Source organism: Mauremys mutica, unplaced genomic scaffold, assembly GCF_020497125.1.
Source record: "Mauremys mutica isolate MM-2020 ecotype Southern unplaced genomic scaffold, ASM2049712v1 000005F_np12_subseq_1:122570_obj, whole genome shotgun sequence".
Taxonomy (NCBI): domain Eukaryota; kingdom Metazoa; phylum Chordata; order Testudines; family Geoemydidae; genus Mauremys; species Mauremys mutica.
Window position 1 is genome coordinate 1 of NW_025422795.1, and position 17,665 is coordinate 17,665.

Sequence of the window (17,665 nt, forward strand, 5' to 3'; positions counted from 1 at the left end):
CCCCATCCTTTGAGAGTGGGGGCAAGAGAATAATTTTCTTTGTTGTGCATCTCCCGATCCCCCCTCGCCCCCATCTTCTGTTGGATGATTCCAGTAGCTGTCTCAAATTTATTAAATCAGTCATGCTTATAAGTACTTATATTACCTGTTAATTTCCACAGTCGTGAATTTGACATAGTGATCAGATGACTTGTGTAATGTTTTTCATTCATATACAGCCACACATCTTCTTTCTGGTCTTGGTTTACGCATCATACTCAACTATTAAATTTAGATCTTCCTCCCAGCATTCACATCCCCCCTACTTTTGTATTCATCCGTCAGTATACACATTGACAAATCCTTTATCTGATTGACATAATAAGTCGAAAAAAAAACAATTTTTTAAAAAGCAATTTTTACCTCAATCCAGTTCAGTACTTCTATTGCACGTTACTAATACCGAGTCAGTGGTCCAACATCAAGCTGTGAGACATGAAACTTTATGCTACGAAGAATACGCTGAACTCTCACCTGCTAGAACCAAGTCTATTAGCTACATAATGGAATGAAGGCCCTTGGCTGCAAAAGAGAGTCAACAACCAAACAAACTAAACAGCAGCCAATGGTTGGCAAACCTAACAGTTTGCTTTTAAGCAGAAGTAATTTAATCTTCCTGGTAATAAATTGAAATAATCCTGACCCATGGCTCCTGGAAAAACTGGGTACATGCTTAAATTTTAACTCACGTACTTAAAATGTTTCCGTAATTGAACGCCATGACTTGTTTGCTGGAAGAAGAAATGTTGACCAAACAAACGCAAGATAAATTGATTGTTAATGACAATATACATTTAGTTTTTGCTACCGTGTACTTAATGATTAACAAGTGAAACTAGCAAAAACTGTAATTAAATGACATATGCACAAACTTCACAGGTCTGGAATCCAATCCTCGTAAATGAAGGCATTTTTGTTATCATCTACTATTCATGTCTTTAAACTTTATTTGGGACATACTGTTTATCACCATTCATTTATCTTCTAAAATATCATGTAGAGCAATGTATTTAATGAAATGATTTTATTTTAGTTAATAAGCTCATCAGCTTTAATACTACCCTCTTTAAAAGACAAATTTTCAATTCCATATTTATTCATATGTGCATTGTCGGTTTCAGATCACTTGGCAGAAAGTGGTTTACTGCTTGTTCCTGATCCACAATAGCGATCATTTAAGTTAGACCAAAAGTTAGAACTTGGGGCCCGCACGCTTCCAAATTGCTCTGCCTGGTTGGACCCATGTACTAAAGCCATGATAAAGTCAGTGGGGCTCTGTGAAAGCAGAAGTCTGACAGTGCAGAGCCATGAAAATTTCAAAATAAGAACACAGGAACTGTTGTACCAGATCAAGCCTGTGGTCCATCTAGTCCAGTATCATGTCTGTGACAGTGGTCAGAATGCTTCAGAGGAATATGTAAGAAGCACGACAGCAAGCAGGTATGATACAAACCTGCTCCCTCCTAGTTAGAAATGTGTTTTAAACCTTGAAACATGAGGTTTTTATCCCATTGAAAACTCTTGTTTTGCATTAACTCTGGATATATTTGTTATTCATTCAAAACATCTTGGATTGTATCTGAGACATTTCAAATAAAATTCAATGATTAAACTGCCAATACCCAAAACAGAATTTTAGTAAATTGCTTGTATTTTACAGAAATCAACCTGTTTTTCAAAAAATATATCAGTAGATTCATCAACATAGCTATTATTTCTTTCCAAACCTTTTGGTTAATGTAAAAAGGAGTGTTAATTTAGTGTCTGATACAATCACAAAGATCTCTCAGTTTTTTCCCCCTATATTTCACTTCTTTCATCCTAAGAGTTGGAACAGTAAAGAAAAGCAATAACCTATTTTGTCAATAAACAGTAAAAGAGTCCAGGACAGGATTGTTTAGTTTATTGTAGGTGAAACTCAAGGAAACCAAAAAATATTGTTTTGAAAATGAAAAATTCCAGCTTTTAACTGATTAAGAACTTTATTTTTTATTAAGCATAACATATAAATATTTTTTCCTTGTAAAAATATTGGTTTTATAGTGCTATGCTCATTTCATTTAGTAAAGCAAGTATGCACAGAGCAACTGTTTTTTTCTCCCGTTTTCTCCCACAAAACTATTCTGAGTGAACCAATTCAACAAACTCATTTGCATTTGGAGTATTTATAATAGGCTCTGTATTGAACAGCCTCCCTTCCCTTATAATAAACTTTCTTATTTCCCCAACCCCTGCTCTTTGAAAAAGATTATATTCTTTAATACTTAACATTACTTTAGTACTCATTAGTTTACTTTATATAACAATTTAGTTTTCATGTATAGCAATAGAGCAAAACATACATCAGAATTATAGGCCAGATCTTCAACCGTGTGAATAAGTGTAACTGCATTAAAACCAATGGAGCTGTGCTGATTTACAACCAGCTCAGAATCTGATTCAAATACTTCTTATTTCTGCTTTCCTTGACTTACTATGGAGAACCATGCAAACAGTTTTGCAATGGTATTTGTGAAAGAAAACTGTTTTAATAGGGTTTGGGGAAAGATGGTAACAGAGTAACCACTACATCAAGAAATACTGAGGTTTCACAGCTGGAATTTTTTTTTTCCAATTTCTACATTCGCGGAAGCAGAGGAACCAAAAATCTTTTAGTTAGTAACTTAGAATTATTCAAAATTCTCTTACTAAACTACATCAATATGCTCCTTTATCAATTTAGCAAATTAGCACTTAACGGTGATTTTAATATTTTAAATAGCATGGATTGTCATACTAATTAATACAGGGCATTTGGGATCTAAAATAGTCTTCTCAGCACAGCCTGTCACTAAAAGGGGTAGAGTAAGAAGATCTGCTTGCTCTTAAAGGGTGTGATCCAAAGCCCATTGAAGTCAAACGGATGGAAGTCTTTCTACTGATTTCAGTGGGCTTTGAATCAAGCCCAATGTATTTTATGCTATAATGCTGTACAGAAAATAAATAAATAAATTGTACTTGTAATTTTATAAAAATTCTCCCAATTCATTCTTTTAAACAGAGTTCAGAGTGAGGCTTCTCCTACATAAAACATATTAACACACCAATGGATGTAACAGAAAATCAATTTCCTATACATGGAATGTGGGTATTGAAAACCTGTTTTATATTTGCTCTGCCAGCACTATACAGCATGGGAATAATGTAAGGCAAATATCTGTGGGACTAGTAATAACTCTGCACATTATCAAGATGAGCTGAGGCAAGCAGGGCCGGCTTTATAAGCCGATTCACCCGATTCCCTGGAATCGGGCCCCATGCCGAAGAGGGCCCCGCGCCTAATGGGGCCCTGCTCCGGGGGTTCTTCGGCTGCATTTCAGCGACGGGGGCCCTGCTCTAGGGGTTTTTGGCAGCATTTCGGTGGCGGGAGGTCCTTCGGTGCATGGAAAACCCGGAGTAGACCCCCCCCCCCCGCTTGCAGAAGGGCTGCTGAAGCCCCGGACCGCCGCCGAGTATTCCAGTCAGGCCTCGCAGGTCATAAAGCCAGCCCTGGAGGCAAGACCCACGCAGGAGGTAAGATTCCAGAAGATGGTTCCATACAAAGATGGGTGAGTAGCTGAAGAAAGGGAAGTTTTGTGCTTCATTAAGACTGAAATAGTTTTAAAATTAAACCAGTTAAGAGCACACAAACCAGAGAGATGCAAACATTGTTGAGGTTGCTCTTCTATGCAAGATCACATTTGATTGACAAAGAGTAGGTTACAGTCATTAAAGAAGTGATACACTCTAAAGCTTTAAATCTTTCTTTTTCAAACATATCACCAGTCTGCAATACCTTTTTAATAATGAGCTCTACTGTTCCATATTGCAGAGGATGCTTACTTTGCATTTTCTCTTTCCAGCTCTTAGAAATGTTGTATTTCTTTAAGAATTATTTACCTAGTACGTTCAAGGGTTATTGTGACATTGGATGATCCAAAAGAGTTTCTTGCTTGGCATGTGAATGCTCCAGAATCATTAACTCCCACTGAACGGATGCTCAATGTTAATTTCCTTTCATATTCTTAATCACCGATATTCTTGCTTTTGCTTTTAACAGTCTGTCGGAAAAAAACAATTAACATCTAAAATACTGTGTATGCAGCAGCCTTCCTAGATAAATTAAAAATAGAAGTAATTATAACTTTCACTACATTAATATTCATAACTTTAAACCGGAATAATAAGTCTTCGTGACAAACCTGTCACTGGAACCTCTCCATACAAAACAACTACATGATCAATTCTCTGTGTAAAATGCTCTTCTCTAAGCTGTATTCTCTTCCCCATTTTCTTTATTGCCTCTCCTCTTCAAACCCCACTCCTACACCCTTAGTCTGTTGGGTTTCACTGGCCTAGCTCTCTCTAAATGAGAGCCCCCATCTTATTGGATGCTGAGCACCCTCAATTCCAAATGGTTTCAATGGGAGCTACAGGCACATGGCACCTTGCAATTAGATTTTATTGTCCTCAGGCAGGGGATCTAGTTTGTTCACATGTCTGAAGAGTACCAGATCATTAGAAATGGGCCAAAGCCACAAAGTTCAAATCCAAATTTCCCCAAATATTGGTGTTTATGTCAGTGGGCCAAGGCCAGTTCACTGGAGGTAATTTGTCCAGCACCAGGAAAGATTCAGTTTCTGCAGAAAGCAAACTTCCATTCATATTAAAAATAATGTTTCTAGTCCTTCTGTGTGGAGACTAGATGAGACCTCCGCATTAAATTTCACTTTGACATTGCTTGGAAGGTGAAGCTAGCACAGAATGTGGCTGCTGGGCTGATGATTGGTGCATCAAACAGCATGTAAAAAAACATTACCCCAAGAGTTGCTCTGGCTTCTCAGTAAAGTTTCAGGTAGAGTTTAAGGTGCTAATTTTAAACTGCCAAGTCCTCATAGAGCTTGAAAAGAGGCGCCACTTCTCTTTTGGGTTTTTCCTATCACAGCTGAGTTCAGCAGTGATGATCAGCATGAAGCTCTCTCAACACACACGACAGGGAGCTGCCAGTAGGCTGCTCAGTGAGGGGTCCTCAGCTTTGGAATACATTTCCCTCTTTGATCTGCAAGCATCTGGATTTATTAACCTTCTGGGAAAACTGGAAAGCCATTTTTTTCCTCAAACACTTAATATGTTGGAGGGTGTGTCTAGAGGGTAAGGTCTGGGAGCTGAAGAAAGATTTTAGGTGGGATCTCATGATATGGTTGGGTAGTAAGTGCTTTTAGTTTTTTGTGGCAATCTACTATTAAATTGGGATGACTTGTGATTTGAAATTAGATCAAAGCATAGTATTGAATTATTTTTTTAGATGTTCTAATGAAAAATGTTTTTCATTTGGAGAAGTGCTAGACATTTCCAGGTGTTTTATTCCATTTAAACACAGTTATGACTTGGCCTCTTTATCATTAATATTTTATATGTTAAGTTTTATATGGAAGTGGTTGTTTAGAACAGATCTTCTACTGATTTTTCAAAAGCAGCAACAACTACTACTAGTGATCAGGAAAGCAGTGAACATTTTTTACTTTGACCTATTCTGGCCAATATGCAATTCTGCCTCTATTTAAACTCATTAATGTTATGTATTCTAAGCCATTTCAATACAGAATTTAATTTGACATTCAATATTTAAATGATTGCTTCCCCTGATATTTACTAAACAAGACTGAAAGGTCAAACTTATTTGGTCAAAAATATTTTTCTTGTGGATTTTTCTTCATAAAAATGTAAACCAATATAGCATGAAAAAATGTGGTTGAGAAAAGATCCTGACCTTACTGCAATCAAATGAGAAAATAAAAGTGCTCAAATGTAAGATTTATAGTTAACCTTGGCAACGAACCAAAAGTCCCATCTGCAAGTACCATACTGCCTACATGTTATTTAGGCTTTAACTCTTGAAGTGGTAAGCTGGGATTTCCCAATAGATAGGCACTTAGTGATAGAAACTCTGCCAGCATCAACAGATTAGTTAGGAATGGCATAGAGAACCCGAGAGAGTCAGTATCCAGGTCATATTTGCCTGAGGTTGTATGATTTATCTATCATTACAATATCACAGAAGCTATTTTTCTATACACACATGAATGGCAAATTATGTATTCCAGTCACTACCATTAAGAGTAAAAGACCCGTCAATTAACATGGGACTGTATGCTGCAGGAGTAGTAGTAGGTCTTATTACCAAACAACAACCAGTTTGGGAACTTCAGGTACTTTTATAAACTATGGCCAAATTCTTAAATGCTGTTGAGATCTTGCTGCTCCCATTGAGATCAATGGGATTTATGGGTGCTCAGTAGTTCTGCATTTAGGTACACCAATAGAGGCAAGCTGATCTTCAGATTTAAGAGCCTAATGTCAGGCACCCAGGTTTGAAAACACTGGGTATGTGGAAGCTGCTCTCCCCCCGGGCTGTGATCAATGATGCAAGTAGCCGACACAGAAAAGCAGGAGTGTGCCTGGGGCCCCCTCTTTGGCATGCATGGTGTTGTAAGGAAAAGTCCCAGTACTGCCCTAAGTAAGGAACGGAGGTAAACTGAAATGGGCCAAATGTTACTTACTTGAGATAAACATATACATATCTTCACGGAAGTTTTATTTTCAAGGAATACTGACATAAATGCCTTTCTAAGGTCCTGTTATTTTTTAGACTGTGTTTTAAAACTTAAATGATCTCACCGTGTTATTTTGAGGAATCCAATTAGCTTTCAACGAACTATCTACATCTCTTATTGTGCATGTAACTTCAAATTCTTCCCCTTCTTTGAGAAGCTGGCTGGGTTTGGATAAGGTGATAACAGGGAGGGTTTTGTGAACTGGAAAACAATTCATAAGTGCATTATTTTTCATTACATTCAGAGCTTCCAAGCGGGATAAAAATCAACAAGTCATTAACCTTCCAACAAAATTCAGACCTCTTAGAGGCATTCAAATCTCTGCAATATATTAGAGTAGTGTTTTCATGCTAAGTATATTTCGATTTTGTCCCCTTTTAAACTATACTTAAAGTTAGGAAACACTTAGATCTACTCAAGTCACATGGATAAATGCAAGTCACATGGATAAATGTGGACAGTATTTAACTATCAATCAGGTAAGTCATTCTATGACAATGATGATCCTGCTGAAGTCTACAACTAAAACCAGTTAGAATTAGGTCACTAAGGAATTGCATCTTGAAATTAAATGCAATTTCTTAACTATAAAATGTCTAAGTGAATTTAGTGCTCTTGAAAAATGTCTAAACTGAATGCCCTAAAAGCTGAAAGAGCTCCACTTAGCCAAAGGACAGGAACTGCACAGGGAATGACAGTGCTTAATTTTAACCACACCACCCAGACAATGGGCCTTAACATCTGAGATGGATGATCACAAATGTAGGTCTTCATCAAGACTGACAAGGTTGCCGACTGAGATGGCTTTGGTGATGTGTTACTGACTTAGTAGGCTAGATACACAGCTGTTTTAAGTTGGTGTAGTTGTGCTGAACTCAATCAAGTAATGACAGTTTACACTATCTGAGGATTGAGTACTTATGTATTTATTTGTAAATATGTAAAGCTTTTCAATTTCCTCCTTTAATTTTCTTTTGTTGCTTCAACATTTTCCCCTAATCCTTCCTCTAAATTGTCTCTTGTACTATAGTATAATAATAAATAATAACAGAATCATAGAAATATAGGTGTGGAAGGGGCCATGAGAAGTCATCTAAACCAACCCTCTGTGCAGCTGCAGACCCAAGTATACCTAGACTGTCCCTGACAGGTGTTTGTCCAACCTGTTCTTAAATATCTCTAATGTGAGGGATTCCACAGTCTATCTTACAAGCCTATTCCAAAGATTAACTATCCTTATAGTTAGAAATTTTTCCAGTTATCTAACCTAAATCTCTCTTGATGCAAATTAAGCCCCTTATTTCTTGTCTTACCTTCAGAGGACATGGAGAACAATTGATCACCATCCTCTTTATAACAGCCCTTAACATATTTTGAAAACTTATCAGGTCCCAGCTCAGTCTTCTTTTCTCTAGACTAAATATGCCGTTTTTAAACCTTTCCTGATAGGTCAGGTTTTCTAAATCTTTGATCATTGTTGTTGCTTTACTCTGGACTCTCTCCAATTTGTCCACATCTTTCTTAAAGTGTGGCACCCAGAACTGGACACAATATACAGCTGAGGCCTCAACAATCCCAAGTAGAGTGGGACGATTGCCTTCTGTGGCTTACATATGATATGCCTGTTAATATACCCCAGAATGATATTAACCTTTTTTTGCAACTACATCACATTTTTTATTCATATTCAATTTGAGATCCACCATAAACCCCCAGATTGTTTTTTAGTAGTACTATCACCTAGCTAGTTATTCCCCATTTTGCAGCTGTGCCTTTGATTTTTCCTTCCTAAGTGTAGTAATTTGCACTTGTTTTTATTGAATTTCATCTTGATGATTTCAGACCAATTCACGGATTTGTCAGATCATTCTGAATTCTAATCCTGTCCTCCAAAGTGCTTGTAGCCCCTTCCCACATGTTGTCATCTGAAAATTTTATAAGCATACTCTCAACTTCATTATCCAAGTCATTAATGAAAATACTGAATAGTAACAGATCCAGGACAGACCACTGTGGGACCTGATTAGGTACATCCCCCACAGTTTTGACAGAGAACCATTGATAACTATTCTTGGGAGTATGGTCTTTCAACCAGTTCTGTACCAGTTTGCTTATGAGAATTTTCATGTGGGACTGTGTGAAAAGCTTTACTAAAAACCAAGATATATCACTTTTATTACTTCCCTCCTATCCATTAGGCCAATAATCCTATCAAAGAAGGAAATTGGTTTGGTTTGGCATTGATTTGTTCTTGGCAAATTCATGTTGGCTAGTCCATATAATTCTATTATCTTCTAAGTGCTTATAAACTGATTGTTCAATAATTTGTTCCAGTATGTTTCCAGTTATCAAACTCTAAAATTCTGGGTCCTTTCTGTTCCCCTTTTGAAAGGTAGGTAGTATGTTTGACCTTCTCCAGTCCTCTGGGATGTTACCAATCCTACATGAGCTCTCAAAGATAATCACTAACGATTCCAAGATTGCTTCAGCTAGTTCTTTAAGAACACTACGGTGAATTTCACCAGATCCTGCCAACTTGAATACTTATCTAAATATTCTTTCACCTGTTCTTTCCCGATTTTGGCTTGTGTTTCTTCTCCCTTATTGTAAATATAATACCTAGCTCTTATATAGAACTTTTCATATTTGACTCTTGTGCTAGTGGAATTGAACTGTCCACTCTTTGACTACCAGTGGTGAAAACAGCTGTCTGATATGAGGAACTCTGGATTTTATTCCTGCTTCTACCACAGCTTTGGAGAGTGAACTTGGGGAAGCTATTTAAACCTTAAAAATATGTGCACCTCAATCATTAATATATTTTAGGTGCTTTCATTAAATAGGCTTATACTTCCTTCTCTCCAAACTGATTTACAACAATTTGCTAATATACAATGTCACTAGAAGGTTAAATAAAAGATCTGTCTAAAAGGGCTTAAAATTCAAGAGGCAGATAAGAGGTAAACAATCACAAATGGAAGCTTTACCAGTGGTGTCTCATTCAAAATTAGAGGACAAGATTTTTATACCTACCTTTTTCACCCATGAAAAAATTAGATTGTTCCATTCCCTCCTTCCCCTACCACACAGCTTCTCTCTCTCTCTCACACACACACTCTCTCTCTCACACATACACACACACCTTACTTCAGTTGTGAGAAACTGTATTTGTTAGCTTACTACATTTTGTTAAACAAAATGTATTATCAGTTCTTCCAATTTCAATTATACAGATAACAGTAAGGTGATGAGGTGTCTTAGTCTTCTGGTTTAGCAGGACAGTCCTGTCCAAATCTATTGAATGCTATAAGTTTTAACAAAGCAAATGAATTAGAAAGCCAGCATCGAAGATGAGTGTCAGCACTGGAGTAGGGCTCAGAAAAGCCTGGGTCCCCAAATTTCTTTTAGAATCCACAGAATTACCCAAAATCAGCAGGGATTTTGCCAAAACCGTTCTAAGATCCCCACTGTCGACCTTTATGTGACACTTCTTCCCTTGTCCCTTCAAACACAAACACACACACCCTCTACCAAATTCCAGATCTGGAACAAGCTCTAAAATCCCTGCAACCTATCCACCCAGCTACCAAAACCTCAAACAGGCACCTATTTATGACTGTATTTTAAAATGTATTCTGTTTTATTATATGAAAAAAAATCTAGTAATCCTAAACTTGCATTATTAAATCAAATCTATGAAAAACAGTGATAAGTTCAAGATCCATTTGTGTTTCTTAGGAGAGTATTCGCAGCAGTGTTCATCAATCTGTTTTGTTCAGATGAATCCCCATATGCATGCAGAGGGGAAAAAAGTGCATTTACCTGGCCTTACAATCAGGTATTTATTTTCTGAAATTGTCTCAACTCCATTTTGTTTTGCCGCACATTGGTAGCACCCTTTAAATGATCTTTGTACATTTTTTATAAAGATTCCTTTCTCGGGATTGGAAATAAACGTCAAATTCTCAGGGAATGGTTTGCCACCACATAATTTCAAAGTGAAATGTGAAACATCTGGATCTGTCACTGGACACACCACAAGAGCATCACTGTCCTCTTTTACATAGATGGAAGACTCAGAGTCAGTAAGAAAAAGGATATGTGGATCTGTAAAGAAGACAAATATGTTAAAAAGTCAGGAATTGTACAAGTTAAGGTTCCAAAAAAACAAACTGTCAGATTGCACAAAGAATACATTAAATTATACATTTTACTAATATTCTGAATACTGTTTCAATTCAAGTTACTAAGTTAAATTTTGCTAATAGAATTTTAGAAAACTTCCATATTTTCTGACTGCACTATGCTGAGGTGCAGCAGTTTTAAAACTCAGTCACTTGAGAGTTTTGTGAAAGAAAAAAATCTTATTTTTTCTTTTATCTTTAAAGAGAGGAAATTATTATTTCCTTCTTGTCTAACTCAAAAAATGCCAGAATAGATTTTGCTCAGACTATTAAAAAAATCACCTCTAAGCTGAGACTAGGTCTATCAAGTTTCATGCCCAGAAGGAGAATTTCTGAAAAATGTATGAGCAAGTGAAAGTGGAACTGCAACCTCAATTATAATTTTCACTTCTAAAAGAGACAATCTAAATGAACACATATTGCTACCAGAGGAAATACCAAAGTTAAAACTTCTCTCTCCCTGAAAATATTGGGGGTATTTACATAAGCATCTGGTTAATCCATAGTATTGAAAAATTCTGATGTAGTTATTCTGTATGACTGCTTACAATTTTTCAAATCAGTCAATCTACAGTACAGTAATATCTAATCTATTAAGTATTTTTATAACCAAAGCTGAAGTCCATACTAGCTGCTAATTTTAAAATACTAATAATTTGTCCAACAATATTGAAAATCAAAAAATTAAGAGATTTCACAATGACTGTCAAAGTTTATTTATGCCCCCATACCACTGCCCCAGGCTATAGCTCACACTGGAGGAGTAGAATTAGAACAAGTTTTGCTCCTTTTATTTAAGTTGGTCTTCATGTAACTTTTACATCCACTATCCTGAAATCACTACAGGGACTTAAGAACTAGCACCAGAAAATAGAGACCCACAATGAGGATAAAAAGAAGAAAACAAGAGCATAGCATATTGTTTAACCAAAACAAGAATGAACAGCACATTTTAAGCTTGTTTTACTTATACTGTATATATACACTTTAAAGATCTGTAGCCTAGAGAACTTTGGAGTGAGAGATGGAGTCAGCTGAGGATAGAACATCTAATCTGTAACATTCGGTGGAAGGATAAAGTGACATTGAGACCACTGGCCTAGCTGCAATATGAAGACATAGCATTAACTGTGCTTCTTTTCAAGTGGCAGAAACTCCCCCAAAAATTGAACGCAAAAGCAGCTCAGGGCAAGACCCTTACTGTAGGCTTACTGTCTTGCACCAAGAATTTAATGGCTTCCAAATAAGATGGTAGCATACACAGAAGCATTGAATCCCTCCAAAACCAGAAGACAATCTGAATGAACTCAAGAATAATCCATGCTGGCAACAGCTTAAGCAATTAGTTTCCTCCCAGTTAACTTCAACCAGGATGAGTTCAGGTGCAGGAGGGTTCCCTAGGAAAAAGAGGTCCTTGGATGTGTGATAAGTGAACTAACAGCTGGGTCACAGACAGCTGGAATTGGTGTCAAAGCCAGGGTGGAAGTGAGCAGAATTACCAAGGCTTGATCCTGTACAATCTTTCTAGATCATTCTGGAAATGGGGAGGGAAAGATGGGATAGCAAAAATGAATTTGTCTAAGGGAATGAAGACACTTGAAAGGATTAGAGAGATACTTTCCTCACTCCCCCACCTCACCCCACCGACATGTTCGGCAGTACTCCTGCTCCTTCAACAAAAAACGAGTTGCTTATAATTACATGCATCCGACGAAGTGGGTATTCACCCACGAAAGCTTATGCTCCAATACATGTTAGTCTATAAGGTGCCACAGGACTCTTTTTACAGATCCAGACTAACATGGCTACCACTCTGATACTCGCTTATAATTGTATTCACTCAGCTCGCCTTTTAAAGAAAAGTGTCTGAGATGTTTGTCCTCCATTTTATTTACTTGGAAGGGTTAATAATTGCCTCCATCGAGACAATGGAGTTGCTAGTTCCCTGCTACTGCATGTTTAAATAGGTGGTCATTGTCCTGTTGTCTATCAACACTGCATGATTTCTGATCAAGGAATAAAGAGTGTGTGTCATGAATGACCCAAGCTCTGAAAGACTGATGATTAGTCTATAGTACTCTTTGCCTTTGAAGGCTGGCATAGCATCTATAGAAATCCTGATGGTGAAATTGTGATGTCGATACCCACCATTGTAGCAAATAGAGGACATTTTTTGCAGATATAACCACATTGTTCATGTTCTTCTCTGCATCCTAACTGCGTAAAAGGAAAGCCTGACAGTGTTTCATGTAGAGTTGAATGCTCTGTACCAGGGGTCGGCAACCTTTCAGAAGTGGTGTGCCGAGTCTTCATTTATTCACTCTAATTTAAGGTTTCGCGTGCCGGTAATACATGTTGATGTTTTTAAAAGGTCTCTCTATAAGTCTATAAACTATTGTTATATGTAAAGTAAACAACTTTTGTAAAATGTTTTAAGAAGCTTCATTTAAAATTAAATTAAAATGTAGATCTTATCAGTTTAGTGCAGTGGTTCTTAACCTGGGGTGCACGCACCCCCTGGGGCAGGGCCGGTGCAAGGATATTTTGCGCCCTAGGTGAAACTTCCACCTTGAGCCCCCCTTCCCCCCTTGCACATTGGTTCATTGTGGGGCAAATCCCAACGAGCCTTTATAGACTCCAGACGCCAGCCGTGCCCAGGGGCTGCTCCCCAGACCAGGTTCCCCCCTCCCTGCCCCCTGAACTCCCCTGGAGGGTGCACAGCCCCCCCATGAGTCCTTCCCACCCCACCCCAGTGGCCCCTGCCCCGAGTCCACTCACTGGCTTTGCTGGGCTTGGGTTGCTGCAGCAGCTCAGCAGGGAGGAGCCGCCTTTCAGAGGCACTGGAGAGCCAGAGCGTCCCACTTGTGGCAGCAGCGAGCCTCAGCCATGGAAGAGCCGGCGCAGTACAGGGGGGCAGCAGCCCTGCAAAGGTGGCGGTGCCGCTAGTGGGGAGCAGCCGCGCCTCCCCCGCCCCTCCTGACCAGGCTGAGGCCTGGCACCCCCCCAGGGGCTCCTGCAGGCTACAGTGGATATATGCGGGTGCCAGCCCCCCTAAGCCCCCCAGCTCTCCCCTCGCCTAGGGTTACCATACTTCAACAATCAAACAAGAGGGGAGAGCCCTGCCCTAGCCCCGCCCCCATCCACTCCCTCCCACTTCCCACCCCGACTGCCCCTGTCAGAACCCCTAACCCCCCCTGCTCCTTGTTCCCTGACTGCCCTCTCCTGGGAACCCTGCCCCAACTGCCCCCCCAGAACCCCACTCCCTACCTAAGCCTCCCTGCTCCTTGTCCCCTGACTTCTCCCTCCCGAGACACCCCCACCCTAACTGTCCCCCCCTAGAACCCTACCCCCTACCTGTCCCCCGACTGCCCCAACCCTTATCCACACCCCCGCCCCCAGATAGACCCCGGGGGGCTCCTGCAGTGGTTGCATGCAGGTGGCAGTCCCCATGTGCCCCCTGCCTCTCTCCTCGCCGCGCTCGGGATCTGCGGCTCCTGGGAGTGAGAGCCACCTCCCACAGCAGGCTCAGGGCCCACTAGGGTGACCAGACAGCAAATGTGAAAAATCAGGACGGGGGTGGGGAGTAATAGGAGCCTATATAAGAAAAAAACCCAAAAATTGGGACTGTCCCTATAGAATTAGGACATCTGGTCACCCTAGAGCCCGTGCCCCAGTGGCTCACACTCCGGGAGCTGCAGAATTCCAGCGTGGTTAGGGGGGAACCGGGGGGCGCTCCTGCCGCCGGTCTGGGGTCCTGGCTGCCGGCCCCGCTCAGCCCCCTGCCGGCCTGGGGTTCCGTTCACTCAGCCGGCAGAGGGCTGAGTGGGGCCGGAGGCCAGGACCCCGGCTGGCAGCCGCGTTCCAAGCAAAATTGGCATGCATGCTGTAGGTTGCTGACCCCTACTCTGTACTCTCCTTATGTCTGCGTTGGACATCATTAAGCCCAGCGTACCACACAACGCTGCAGGAACATGGCATGGCTTGCAAAAATATCTGTTTTACCTCCAGAAGCCTATTTGTCCCAGGTGAGTTAGGAATTTGACAAAGTGGTTAACCAAGTCTTGTGTGAGGGTCAGAAAGCTTCTCTTTTAATTCATTGCAAAACCATGTTCATTTGACAGCACTGGTTTGCTATTTTCCATTCTGAGGTGAAGAATATCCCACTTTTGGTCATTCTTGTAATGGGAAATATGAATGCCTTCCTCATCAAACTTGGTTATGATGGCTATCATGAGGTTTAAGAAAATCTGTGTGATAGATAAAGCTCTAATGTGTCCGTCACATACTGGTATTGGCATGACTGACTTCATTTGTCATGATCCATGAAAAACAAAAGTATGACTTGATCTGAGGAAGAAACAAGAGAAATGTCCCCAGTGCTAGAGAACATCTGAATGGCCTCCAAGGATTCCAGGTGACTGGATGGATAAGATAGTAGGGAGAAAGCTGGTACAGAACTAGAGAGGTAGCAAAGTCCAGCACTAGCACTGAGCTCTTGGTCTCAGACAGTTGATGTGGTTTGAAGGCAGATTGTGAATGGGTGGGTGGGTGGGATGAAGAATAGATTTGTTCATACACCAGTCATAAGGTCTAAAGGAACCCAACACAGTATGTTTCCACTGAAAGTCTGCAGGCATTTCATGGGAAGAGGGGTTCCAGAGTTTTAGGTTAGCTTTTTGGTCAGGTCACCTGGATGGTTAGGCCTTGTCCTGGCATTGTGAAGTGAAGAAGAGGAAGAAATTTATCCATGAAAGAAGGATGGCTGTTCTGAGGACTTCGTAGCTTTGCATTTCTTCAGAAACGCCACAGGACCACATATACTAGCTTTGAGAATGTTCCATCTGGAGAAAATCCCCTGCCAGGCTGTGCTGGCTCCTCTGTCCTTGTGGAGCAGTTCCAGAAGGATTAGCAGGTCCCTAAGCAACTTCCCTCATCTCTCACAGGAACTGCTGGCTGGAGGTGGAGAAAGAGAAACACTAGTTGCAACAGGAAAGGCCACACAAAAACAAAAAAACAACACCAATAGGAAAAGAGGGCAGCCTGAGCCATGTGGCCTCAGGCAAGAGAATGGGTTGCCCTGGAAATCAGCTGAGCCAGCCCCCTTGAGGCGTATGTTGGCAAAGTTGGCTGAGAGCCAATGAGGCCATCTGTCAGAATCCAACAGGTCACAGAAGGGAGGAAAACTGGAGGAAAAGACAGAGGTGGGTAAAAGGCAATAGCAGTTCAAGAAAAAAGTATCATAAGACAGGCAGGTACCCACTACAGAAAGGTGTACAAGAGTTAGTCAGAGCTGACTGAACTAAAGCGGACGCTGCAAGCAAGAGGATTCTTTGTTACCCACTGGTTTATACAAAGGAGTGTTTAGGTACTAACATTTGTAACAAACTGCCTCAGTAAGCCAGAGGGTGGGGTCAAACCTTTAGTGAGTACAGACTAGTGGATGTAAAGAACAATAATTTTTAAAATTCTACAAAGAATACAATTAAGGAAGAAATAAGGGAACAACCCACCCAAATGATTTTAGCTCATTTTTTAAAATGGTATCCAAATTCTCCTTCCAGAAGCCAAGTTTTTGCACATAACAATAAAGATTTATATGGAAATGCCAAAAACTTTCTGTGACTACAATGACCCTAGCAAGCATAGTCTAATGTAAATTCCTAACTTCTCCCTGTATGCGTTACACCATTTCTCATCCCCTGGTGTTACAGAACATTAAGTTCCTGCTAGGACTATTTATTATTAATAATTATTATTTTTATTTGGGCTTAAGTCTTTTCTTTACCTGATCTTATCAGATAATCCAGTTACAAATAATTTTGATTCTTAATGTGCTGATACACTACAATCATAGACTTTAAGGCCAGAAAGGACCATCGTCCGACCTCCTGAACATGCCAAGAACCAGAACCTCACCCAAGCACTCCTGTAATAGACCCATAACTCCAGCTGAGTTACTACCGTCCTCAAATCATGATTTACAGACTGTAGTAACTCAGAGCCCTACCCATCTAGCATCCCATCTCTGGCCATGGATTCCTCATGAATTTGGAATACAATGTAAACAGCTTTACCACACGCATCCGACGATTCACCCATGAAAGTTCATGCTCCAATACGTTTGTTAGTCTATAAGGTGCCATAAAACTCTTTGCAGCTTTACTACAGTTTCCGAGTATTCATATACAAAGGGACACACCAGATACCTGACTCCAATTATAAAAAAATATATATATAATTGGAGATACCAATCTCCTAGAGCTGGAAGGGACCTTGAAAGGTCATTGAGTCCAGCCCCCTGCCTTCACTAGCAGGACCAATTTTTGCCCCAGATCCCTAAGTGGCCCCCTCAAGGATTGAACTCACAACCCTGGGTTTAGCAGGCCAATGCTCAAACCACTGAGCTATCCCTCCCCCAATTATGTGCTTTGAAAGGGAAGAGGGGGAAAAAATACACATACAAATTTACCTTTAACAAAAACATAAATGGAGGTGTTCAAACTCTCTTTATTTCTGCATATGTATCTGCCTGTGTCTTTGGCTGATGCATTTTTTATGGACCACTCCTTATTTCTGAATTGTTTTGGTTTTCCTGAAGGGTCTGAGTTCTGAAAATCCCAAGTCACTGGACCATCATCGTTGCATCTCAGTTTTACTTCTTGTCCGCTATTCACAACTAAGGAAGATTTTTCTGGAGTAATAGAAGGTATTGTACCACCTGGCAGAGAGACAAAATGCAGTATATATTGCTATATTTATCTGTTATGTTTTAACAAATGAAAATATTTACCTGATCATTTAAGTATCACT

At 40.0% G+C, this 17,665-nt stretch overlaps 1 pseudogene; it reads right to left on the bottom strand.

Moving 5' to 3' along the window:
* Positions 1-3,957: 3,957 nt before the first annotated feature.
* The window catches only part of LOC123356894, a 33,559-nt pseudogene continuing 19,851 nt past the window's right edge, over positions 3,958-17,665 (bottom strand).